The sequence below is a fragment of the Aegilops tauschii genome, chromosome 7 (genome assembly GCF_002575655.3).
Source record: "Aegilops tauschii subsp. strangulata cultivar AL8/78 chromosome 7, Aet v6.0, whole genome shotgun sequence".
NCBI classification, from domain to species: domain Eukaryota; kingdom Viridiplantae; phylum Streptophyta; class Magnoliopsida; order Poales; family Poaceae; genus Aegilops; species Aegilops tauschii.
The window spans coordinates 246878322-246889796 of record NC_053041.3 but is presented as its reverse complement, the minus strand read 5'-3'; positions in this window follow the sequence as shown (position 1 = coordinate 246889796).

Genomic DNA, 11475 nt, shown 5'->3' with positions numbered 1-11475 from the left:
ATTATGAGAATGCTTTTCATACCCATCCGGAGCATTTCATGAGTTGTTTTCATTTCTTGATCATCCAAAGGCCATCATTTCAGAAGATTTCTTCGTTCTAAGTTTTCAGCCTCGTTCTCCAATTATTCTAAATTGATGTCTCTTCGTTCATCTCCATATTCTTCCGGTGCATCGTTCAAGTATTCTCTAATCAGCTCATGATCTCTTCGTTCTCGTGTATCAAATTCCCTGAAGTATCTTCATTCGTTCTCTAATTCTTACCGGTGATTCACCCCTTTACTTCGTTCATTTTCAATTCGCACGATGGTTCGTTCAAGATTCCTTTTCTCTTGTTCTCATATTGATTTATTCGTTGGTTAAATCCCACCTAGAAGTTTGATAATTAATAAAAAGAAAGAAATTCCTAAGGATGATAGATGTCTCATTGAAGAATTGCCCATCAAAGATGGCAACACCTAGATCTATCCTTGCTGTTATGCCTAGCTAGGGGCGTTAAACGATAACGCCTGTTGGGAGGCAACCCAATTTTATTTTTAGTTTTTTTGCTTTTTGCTTCTGTTTAGGAATAAATATTTGATCTAGCCTCTGGTTAGATTTTTTTATGTTTTAATTAGTGTTTGTGCCAAGTTTAACCTATAGGATCTTCTTGGATGATAGTTATTTGATCTTGCTGAAAATTCCAGAAACTTTCTGTTCACAAAAATAATTGTTAAAAATCACCAGAACGTGATAAAATATTGATTCCAATTTCTGCTGATCAATAGACAAATTGTATAGGACTTCCTATCTTGGCTGAATTTTTGGAGTTCCAGAAGTTTGCATTAGTTACTGATTACTACAGACTGTTCTGTGTTTGACAGATTCTGTTTTTTCGTGTGTTGTTTGCTTATTTTGATGAATCTATGGTTAGTAAAATAGTTTATAAACCATGGAGAAGTTGAAATACAGTAGTTTTAATACCAATATAAATAAAGAATGAGTTCATTACAGTACCTTGAAGTGGTGTTTTCTTTTCTTTCGCTAACGGAGCTCACGAGATTTTCTGTTAAGTTTTGTGTTGTGAAGTTTTCAAGTTTTGGGTGAAAGATCTGATGGATTATGGAACAAGGAGTGGCAAGAGCCTAAGCTTGGGGATGCCCATGGTACCCCAAGATAATCTAAGGACACATAAAAGCCAAAGCTTGGGGATGCCCCGGAAGGCATCCCCTCTTTCGTCTACTTCCATCGGTAACTTTACTTGAAGCTATATTTTTATTCACCACATGATATATGTTTTGCTTGGAGCGTCTTGTATTATTTGAGGCTTTGTTTGTTAGTTTTCCACAATCATCCTTGTTGTACACACCTTTTGAGAGAGACACACATGATTCGGAAATTGTTAGAATACTCTATGTGCTTCACTTATATCTTTTGAGTTATATAGTTTTTGCTCTAGTGCTTCACTTATATCTTTTAGAGCACGGCGGTGGTTTTGTTTTATAGAAACTATTGTTCTCTCATGCTTCACTTATATTATTTTGAGAGTCCTACAAAACAGCATGGTAATTTTCTTAAAATTAGGAAATTAATCCTAACATGATAGGCATTCAAGATTAGTAAAAAGTTTCTTATGAGTGTGTTGAATACTATGAGAAGTTAGATGCTTGATAATTGTTTTGAGATATGGAGATGGTGATATTAGAGTCATGCTAGTTGAGTAGTTGTGAATTTGATAAATACTTGTGTTAAAGTTTGTGATTCCCGTAGCATGCACGTATGGTGAACCGTTATGTGATGAAGTCGGAGAATGATTTATTTATTCATTGTCTTCCTTATGAGTGGCGGTCGAGGACGAGCGATGGTCTTTTCCTACCAATCTATCCCCCTAGGAGCATGCGCGTAATACTTTGCTTTGATAACTTGTAGATTTTTGCAATAAGTATATGAGTTCTTTATGACTAATGTTGAGTCCATGGATTATATGCACTTTTCTTCATTCCACCATTGCTAGCCTCTCTAATACCGCGCACTTTTCGCCGGTATCATACACCCACCATATACCTCCTTCTAAACATCCACCATACCTACCTATCATGGCATTTCCATAGCCATTCCGAGATATATTGCCATGCAACTTTCGACCGTTCTGTTTACTATGACACACTCCATCATTCTCATATTGCTTTGCATGATCATGTAAGATGGCATCGTATTTGTGGCAAAGCCACCGTTCATAATTCTTTCATACATGTCACCCTTGATTCATTGTATATCCCGGTACACCGCTGGAGGCATTCACATAGAGTCATATTTTGTTCTAAGTATTGGGTTGTAATTGTTGAGTTGTAAGTAAATAAAAGTGTGATGATCATCATTTTTTAGAGCATTCTCCCAAGTGAGGAAAGGATGATGGAGACTATGATTCCCCCACAAGTCGGGATGAGACTCTGGACTAAAAAAACAGGCCATAAAAAAAAGGCCCAATAAAAAAATGACGAGAGAAAAAGAGAGAAGGGACAATGTTACTATCCTTTTACCACACTTGTGCTTCAAAGTAGCACCATGATCTTCATGATAGAGAGTCTCCTATGATATCACTTTCATATACTAGTGGGAAATTTTCATTATAGAACTTGGCTTGTATATTCCAATGATGGGCTTCCTCAAAATGCCCTAGGTCTTCGTGAGCAAGCGAGTTGGATGCACACCCACTTAGTTCCTTTTGTTGAGCTTTCATATACATATAGCTCTAGTGCATCTGTTGCATGGCAATCCCTACTCACTCACATTGATATCTATTAATGGGCATCTCCATAGCTCGTTGATACGCCTAGTTAATGTGAAACTATCTTCTCCTTTTTTTGTCTTCTCCACAACCACCATTCTATTCCACATATAGTGCAATGTCCATGGCTCACGCTCATGTATTGCGTGAAGATTTAAAAAGTTTGAGAACATTAAAAGTATGAAACAATTGCTTGGCTTGTCATCGGGGTTGTGCAAGATTTAAATACTTTGTGTGGTGAAGATAGAACACAGCCAGACCATATGATTTTGTAGGGATAACTTTCTTTGGCCATGTTATTTTGAGAAGACATAATTGCTTAGTTAGTATGCTTGAATTATTATTATTTTTATTTCAATATTAAACTTTTTTCTTGAATCTTTCGGATCTGAATATTCATACCACAATTAAGAGAACTACATTGAAATTATGCCAAGTAGCATTCCACATCAAATTTTTTGTTTTTATCATTTACCTACTCGAGGACGAGCAGAAATTAAGCTTGGGGATGCTTAATACGTCTCCAACGTATCTATAATTTTTTATTGTTCCATGCTATATTATATTCTGTTTTGGACATTAATGGGCTTTATTATACACTTTTATATTATTTTTGGGACTAACCTATTAACCGGAGGTCCAACCGAGAATTGCTGTTTTTTTGCCTATTTCAGAGTTTCGCAGAAAAAGAATATCAAACAGAGTCCAAACGGAATGAAACCTTCGGGAACGTGATTTTTGGAACGAACATGATCTAGAGGACTTGGACCCTACGTCAAGACATCAACCAGGAGGGCACGAGGTAGGGGGCGCGCCCTCCACCCTCGTGGGCCCCACGTTGCTCCACCGACGTACTTCTTCCTCCTATATATACCTACGTACCCCCAAACTACCAGATACGGAGCCAAAAACCTAATTCCATCGCCGCAACCTTCTGCACCTGTGAGATCCCACCTTGGGGCCTTTTCTGGAGCTCCGCCGGAGGGGGCATCGATCACAGAGGGCTTCTACATCAACACCATAGCCTCTCCGATGATGTGTGAGTAGTTTACCTCAGACCTTCAGGTCCATAGTTATTAGCTAGATGACTTCTTCTCTCTTTTTGGATCTCAATACAATGTTCTCCCCCTCTCTTGTGGAGATCTATTCGATGTAATCTTCTTTTGCGGTGTGTTTGTTGAGACCGATGAATTGTGGGTTTATGATAAGGTTTATCTATGAACAATATTTGAATCTTCTCTCAATTCTTTTATGTATGATTGGTTATCTTGGCAAGTCTCTTTGAATTATCAGTTTGGTTTGGCCTACTAGATTGATCTTTCTTGCAATGGGAGAAGTGCTTAGCTTTGGGTTCAATCTTGCGGTGTCCATTCCTAGTGACAGTAGGGGCAGCAAGGCACGTATTGTATTGTTGCCATCGAGGATAACAAGATGGGGTTTATATCATATTGCATGAGTTTATCCCTCTACATCATGTCATCTTACTTAAAGCGTTACTCTATTCTTATGAACTTAATACTCTAGATGCATGCAGGATAGCGGTCGATGTGTGGAGTAATAGTAGTAGATGCAGGCAGGAGTCGGTCTACTTGTCTCGGACATGATGCCTATATACATGATCATACCTAGATATTCTCATAACTATGCTCAATTATATCAATTGCTCAACAGTAATTTGTTCACCCACCGTAATACTTATGCTCTCGAGAGAAGCCACTAGTGAAACCTATGGCCCCCGGGTCTATTTTCCATCATATTAATCTTCCGTCAACAAGTTATTTCTAGCGTCGTTTTTATTTTGCTTTTTTTTACTTTGCATCTTTATCATAAAAATACCAAAAAATATTATCTTATCATATCTATCAGATCTCACTCTCGTAAGTGACCGTGAAGGGATTGACAACCCCTTTATTGCGTTGGTTGCGAGGATTTATTTGTTTGTGAAGGTGTGAGGGACTCGCGCGTGGCCTCCTACTGGATTGATACCTTGGTTCTCAAAAACTGAGGGAAATACTTACGCTACTTTGCTGCATCACCCTTTCCTCTTCAAGGGAAAACCAACGCAGTGCTCAAGAGGTAGCAGTCTCTCCGTCCTCTCGATGGCTTTGATCTTCACATGGTTGCACTTAATGCTGCATTCTGAGACCAGGAAGCCAAGGAGCTGGCCGGCTGATACTCCAAAGACGCACTTCTCTCGGTTGAGCTTGATTTGAAAACGACGCAGATTATCAAAAGTTTCCTTGAGATCTTCCAAGAGGGTACCACGCTTCTCCGTCTTCACCACGATATCGTCTACAAAGACGTGGGCATTTCTGCCGAGTTGCTTGAGGAGGCACTTCTGCATGCAATGCTGAAACATGGCACCAACATTTCTCAAGCCGAATGTCATGGTCATGTAGCAGAAGGCTCCGAATGGTGTGATGAAGGCGGTCTTCAGGCAGTCGGCCGGATTCAATTTGATCTGGTGGTATCCTGAGTAGGCATCCAAAAAACTCAGCAGCTCGCATCCGGCTGTGGAGTCTACCACTTGGTCTATCCGCGGCAAAGCAAATGGATCTTTGGGGTAGGCTTTGTTGAGACTGGTGTAATCAATACACATGCGCCACTTGTTGTTCTTCTTTAGTACAAGGACTAGGTTGGCAAGCCACTCTGGAAAAAACACTTCCGTAATGAAGACGGCTGCTAGAAATCGGGCTATCTCTGCACCAACAATTCTTATCTTCTCCCCTGACAGGCGGTGGAGGGGTTGTTGGACTTTTGCATCTGCTCTGACATGTAGCTTCTGCTCGGCGAAATCCATTGGAACACCCGGCATGTCTTTGGGAGACCATGCGAAGATGTCCCGATTCTCCCAGAGGAAATCAACGAGCTTGCTTTCCTATTTGCTATCGAGGTTGGTACCTACGATAGCGTGCCTCTCCGGGTGCTCAGGGTCTAAGGGGATCTTCTTTGTTTCTTTGGTCGGCTGGAAGGAGCCCTGGGTCTCTGACTCCTTGGGATATGGTGACAGGTCCGGCTGCTTGCTGGCCATGGCCACAACCCAGTCCAGGAGCTTCTTCTCAGCAGCAATCACAAGGGACTCGGCCAGCCGGCTACTAGCTGAGCGCAGGCGGCCGACTTCTTGTAGTCTCCGGCTATTGTGATAATGCCCTTGGTTCCTAGCATCTTCATCTTGAGGTAGGCATAATGCGGCACTGCCATGAACTTGGCTAGAGCTGGCCGGCCTAGGAGTGCATGATAAGGGCTCTCCAGGTCGACCACCTCCAACCAAATTGCCTCGCGGCGGAAGTGATTCTTGTCTTCGAAGAGGACATCTATCTTGATCTTGCCGATTGGTGAGCAGGAAAGGCCAGGTACAATGTCGTGGAAGACAGTCCGACTGGGCTGGAGCTGCTTCTCTTTGATGCACAACTTCTCCATGGTGTCGCAGTAGAGGATGTTGATGCTTCTATCGCCGTCTATCAGAATCTGGGAGAAACGAGCAGCTCGCCTCTCCGTTGCAAAGGTGGCATCCAACACCAAGGCAAAGGACCCCAGAGAAGGCATCACCTCCGGGTGATCAGCTCGGCTCCAACTGATGGGCTTCTCAGACCAGTGCATGAACTCTGGGGCTGCTGAAGCAACAGCATTCACCTCTCGGTGCTGCTGACATCGACTGTGCTTGTCGTCGGCCACACTTGTGAAGACGACGTAGGCACCATGTTCTTCAGGGAATTCGTCTTGGATGGCGGCAACCAGACGGGCCGGCTGCTGCTGAGGAGGAGGCAGCGGCTGGCCAGCAGGCGGAGGACACTACAAAAAAATACACTTCCGTGATGATACGTGTTTGTCATAGTAGGTCACGTTTTCTATCATGCATGTACATCCGTGACAAATTTATGACAGAATCAAGATAGTCATACCTCTGCTGTCGTAGAAGTGTTCCATGACATTACCAAAATTATCATCACGGAAGTGTCCACTTCCATGACGATAAATCACGCGTCATAGAAGTGCTTTCGTCAAGGGTGACCGACACGTGGCATCCACCGTGACAGCTCGCCGTTAAGCTATCGGGTCCGGTTTTGGATCCGATAAACCGTTAATAGCCCGGACCAATGGTGATTTTCCACGTGTAAAATTCTCATTGGCCGGAGGAAACACGTTTCTGCTCCTCGGTGGGCCAGATGTCGCCCGTCCATTGGAGGAGACATGCCTATGATACATCGACACGTGGCAGGGCCCAACAGAGGCCCATATAGGTTAAAAAGGCCGGCCCAGTCAAAGGCCCGTAGTACATACTCAGGTACTAGTGGGCCTGCCCAATAACGGCATGTTTAATAAAGGCCCATTTACGGCCCGAAGCCAGATCTGGCCCGTTAATTATTCGCCGAATATTTGGGCCCAATTACAGCCCAGTGAATTTCGGCCTCTTAGAGGCCCGATGTAGATATGGGCCCATTTCAGCCCGGTGTGTCTTTCGGCCTGGGAATGGCTTGTGCTGCCCATGGGCCATATATGGTCCGACGCAACATCCGGCCCACTAACAGCCCATGATAAAGGTGGCAACAGTTCAGCCCAACGTGACTTTGGGCCTGTTAAAGGCCTGTCGTATTATTCGGCCCGTTGATGCATGTACTAAGCTTTCGGCCTCTTAAAGGCCCATGATATCAGTGGGCCAACTAAGGCCGAAGATATGTTTCGGCCTGGTAACGGCCTGTCATATAACTGGGCTAAAAAAGGCCCGGTCTACATTTCAGCCTGTTGAAGGCTCGTCAACGACTAGTGAAAATTGAGGCCCAACATGCATTTCGGCCTACTAAGGGCCCATGGTTTCTTCTCGGCCGTAACAAGCTAGTAGAATATTCAGCCTGTTAATGGCCCAACGCTACCTGGGCCAATCTAAGCGCTGGGTCCACAAAAGGCCCAACTAAAACTTGGGCCGAATATAGGCCGGAGTAAGTTTTGGGCCTGGCGCAAAGTGTGAAGGCCCCAATGGCCATTCAGGCCCAAGAGAGATGCAGGCCGGCCCAATTGTGGCCCGCTAAAAACCAGGCCCGTTAGAGTCGAATGTATCGGCCCGGTTGACTACATCAGATTTTTTTCAGATAGCCAATGATGGCAGTAACTAGTAGGAATTAAGAACAAACCTACTCTATACAATAAAGAAATTACGGCATAGTAACTTAGAATAAACCTACACTATACAATAAAGAAATTACGGCATAGTAACTTAGAAATTACGGCATAGTAACTAGTGGTATATTACATCCACTGGGCATCGAAGTTCGCCACAAGTGATCATAAAGTGCAACGAAGAAGCAGATTACAAAAACTGGGCACCATTGCAGCGTAACAAAATAATACTGAACCGAGACCACTTCCAAGACAGTTTAAGAAAGATCAGCCTTGCGCGGGAACTGCTGCGCAAGCTGTTGAGCAAGGCTGTGAGACCGGCCTAGCATGTCGGTCATAGCTTCCAGGTGTAGCTGTTTAGCAATGAGGTTCTCATTGGTGTTCTCCGCAATCTTTCTTAAAGATAGGACTTCAAGTCAAAGTTGAGTTGCAGAATGCCTTTCTACTAGAACATGGGATAGAATAAGTCAAACTAATTCAGACAACAAATTCTGTGAGCTTGTCTGACTGCAAGTCTCAAGTAACTTGAACACTGCATCAAGACAAGACTTTGGGGTTGTCTCGCTATGTTCAAGATGTTTTGCCTTCTTTGCTGCAATATATGTTGGGTTTGTCTCACAGCCTTCAGCAGACTTGTGCATGCCATCAGGCATATCACCCTGAAACAAGCAGAGAGATGACATGTTTTCCACGTGTATAAACAAAGATGATAACTATGTTGTCAATTCCATCCAATTTAAAATTAGAAAATAAAGAGTAAGTTCAAAATATCAATAGCATAATCTGGCATTGTTCATAATGCATAGATGAAGGGCAAAGACAATCATTGTATCTATTTTGGATAATGTGCATGGCATGTTGTTCATATCATCAGCCACATCAGTAAGATAAAACAGGAGATGACAAGGTGCATACATGGGCTCCTTCACCACACACTGGATTATAGATCCACAAAAACAAGCATACATATAGGGAGTATTGAGTAATGTGCATGGTATGAATAAGGAATTTGGTTTTACAAGTAAAACTTGGAACTTACGGTTCTTGCGAACATGCATTTTGATAGAAATAGCAAACTAAACAACAGTAAACGATAGGGAGTATGAGCAAATTAAACAACAATTTAGGATAAAGGCTTTAGAAGGACTGACTTAGATTAACAGTTAACACCGGCTTTGTAATGCCCTTCTCCATGTCAAGGGAAGGATAACTCAAGAATTTCAGCACAGAATCTTCTTCATAAGCATTGCCTGTACTCTACATTTTGTAGAGAGTAATTATAGATATGATAATACTGGAAGGGATAGAGGATAATGAAGATAAGATGCAGATTCATGCTACATAATCAACTACCAATCCCTGGAAGTACAAGCGTTAAAGGACAAAATGTACTGACAAGACCAATGGGCTACACTTCTCAACTGGCATTGTCTGTGTATTCAACTTTTTGGTAATATTAAATATAGATCTGATATCTTTTAGTAAATGGTGGGCGAGGGAGATAAGATGCAGAATGCTACACAATGAACCAATCCCTCTTTCCATAATACAAGAGTGTTTTGAACACTGGTGTACTGTACAAAACATTCTTATATTATGGGACGAAGGGAGTAGCTGTTAATGTAAGTACAGTGATAGACGACGTTCAGTCCTTACAAGAGGACTGCAGAGCTAAACCTCTTCAAAAGCATTGGGTTGATTCTAAATTTATGTAAGAGTCCATACGGATCTTATAATGTCCACCAAATGGACAATAACAAGGCTAACATGTGCAGTGATGCTACATAATCAAACAGCTATGAAAGTAAGTATGGTCATACAGGGCAAGAGGTACTCACAAGAGCAATGCAGTGTGCAGTATAGTTGCGAGATTCTGTGGTCCCTTGAGAATGAATGTTCTTCTGCTAACAGTTTTCGTACAAGTGAGACGTTAAGGCAAATGCAGAAATGTAGTTCAAATTGTGATGTGATATCATAGGCAGTACCTTACGCTGCAGACGAGACCAATGTGTAACAAGATTATTCCAGTCACTGTCGGATAAATGTAGCACCGGAGACTTTACAGAAATTTCGTTTAGAAGCTTGCCATCGAAGTGCGCTTGCCTCAGGTAGGAACGATACTTCATCAACGAGTGCTTGAAAAGCGCAACCAACCCTTGCTCATCTTGACAATCCAGTTTGGTCCTCGCCTATTTAAAAGAATGAAATCTTGTGTCTTCTGTCAGTAGAAACATATGCAGTAATTACCATGAATAACATTAGTACATTACTTACGCATAAGTTGCGGGGGAAGACTGGAAATTGTTCTGTGTCTGCGGTATAATCTTTCCATGAAGGAAATATGCGCACAAAGTTCCTGACAACAATATAAGCTTCGTCATCTAAACTGGGAAGAAATGGAATAGGGGTCCTATTTGCTGCAATTGGGGCTCCCTCTGGTTTCAAAAGGGATTTGGCAACTGGATTTGGTGTACTCTTTGCTGGAATGGGGGTTTTGCATCGTAGAGCTGGTGCTATGTCAACTGGCATCATCATATTGTTTGCTACAGTTGGGGTCTGCTGATTTGGGGCATCAGAAATGACCAGTGTAGTAGGGCTAGAGTCTGCTAGAGTTGGGGTGTTTGGGGGTCAGGTGATATTGCAACTACACCTAATGGGCTATTTGATTTATCAGGTGTCACTACCTTTTCCAAATACTTTGCTTGTGCTCCTCTGTGATCAGCAATCACCCTCTTCCTTTTGAACGTCTGATACACAAGAACAACATTTGAATGGATAAATATGGTATGATGACAGATGGAATATGTACTGAAAATGGATAGGCAGGGCATATTCACATACACGATGTGTAAACTAAGCTAATGGCAGTGCAACAAAGTAGAAGCAATGCAAAGCATCAGTTGCAAGATATGTGCGACCAATATAACCGTGGAAAGTTAGAGCAAGCACCTTGATGGGTGAATAAGATAGGGCATCTGCCTCTGCCTCCTCCACTAGGGAGCTACATTGACTTAGGTCTCCCTCTAGCTCAGAATCACTGCTAGGATCATATTCTGAGCATGAATCTGTCGGTGGAGAGCATTTGCATTGCATTGCATCCAGACTTGATTTCAGTCCCTTAATGCCAAGTTTGACAGCCATGGCATTGTTCTGCTTTATTCTTTTCATGCACGCAAGCTCATAATCATTATGATGCTGTTCAGAATCTGAGATTCATGAAAACATAGAAAGTAGTCAGATTATCTATGGAATGCATTGCGGATTCAACTCGAAGAGTGTCTCCCTATAAACCCCTGCATATGCAAAGTTTAACCCCCAACCGTGCTGACCAGACCACACACAGAAATACAAACCCCTTATGTTTCTATAGCAGGCAGACACACATTTCAAAACTGAAGTAGGAACATTAGAATCATATCAAATTCGTATTTGAACAAATAAACCAAGGAATTATGAGTGGCATAATGTTTATCTTCAAGGGTGGAGTGTTGGTAGTGCGACACAAAGCAAGTAGGCAGATTGTATTCCATGTAAAAGATCATAGCCTATGTAAAAGCTGGAAATGACACTTTCTTTCTATACAATGCAGTGTTCGT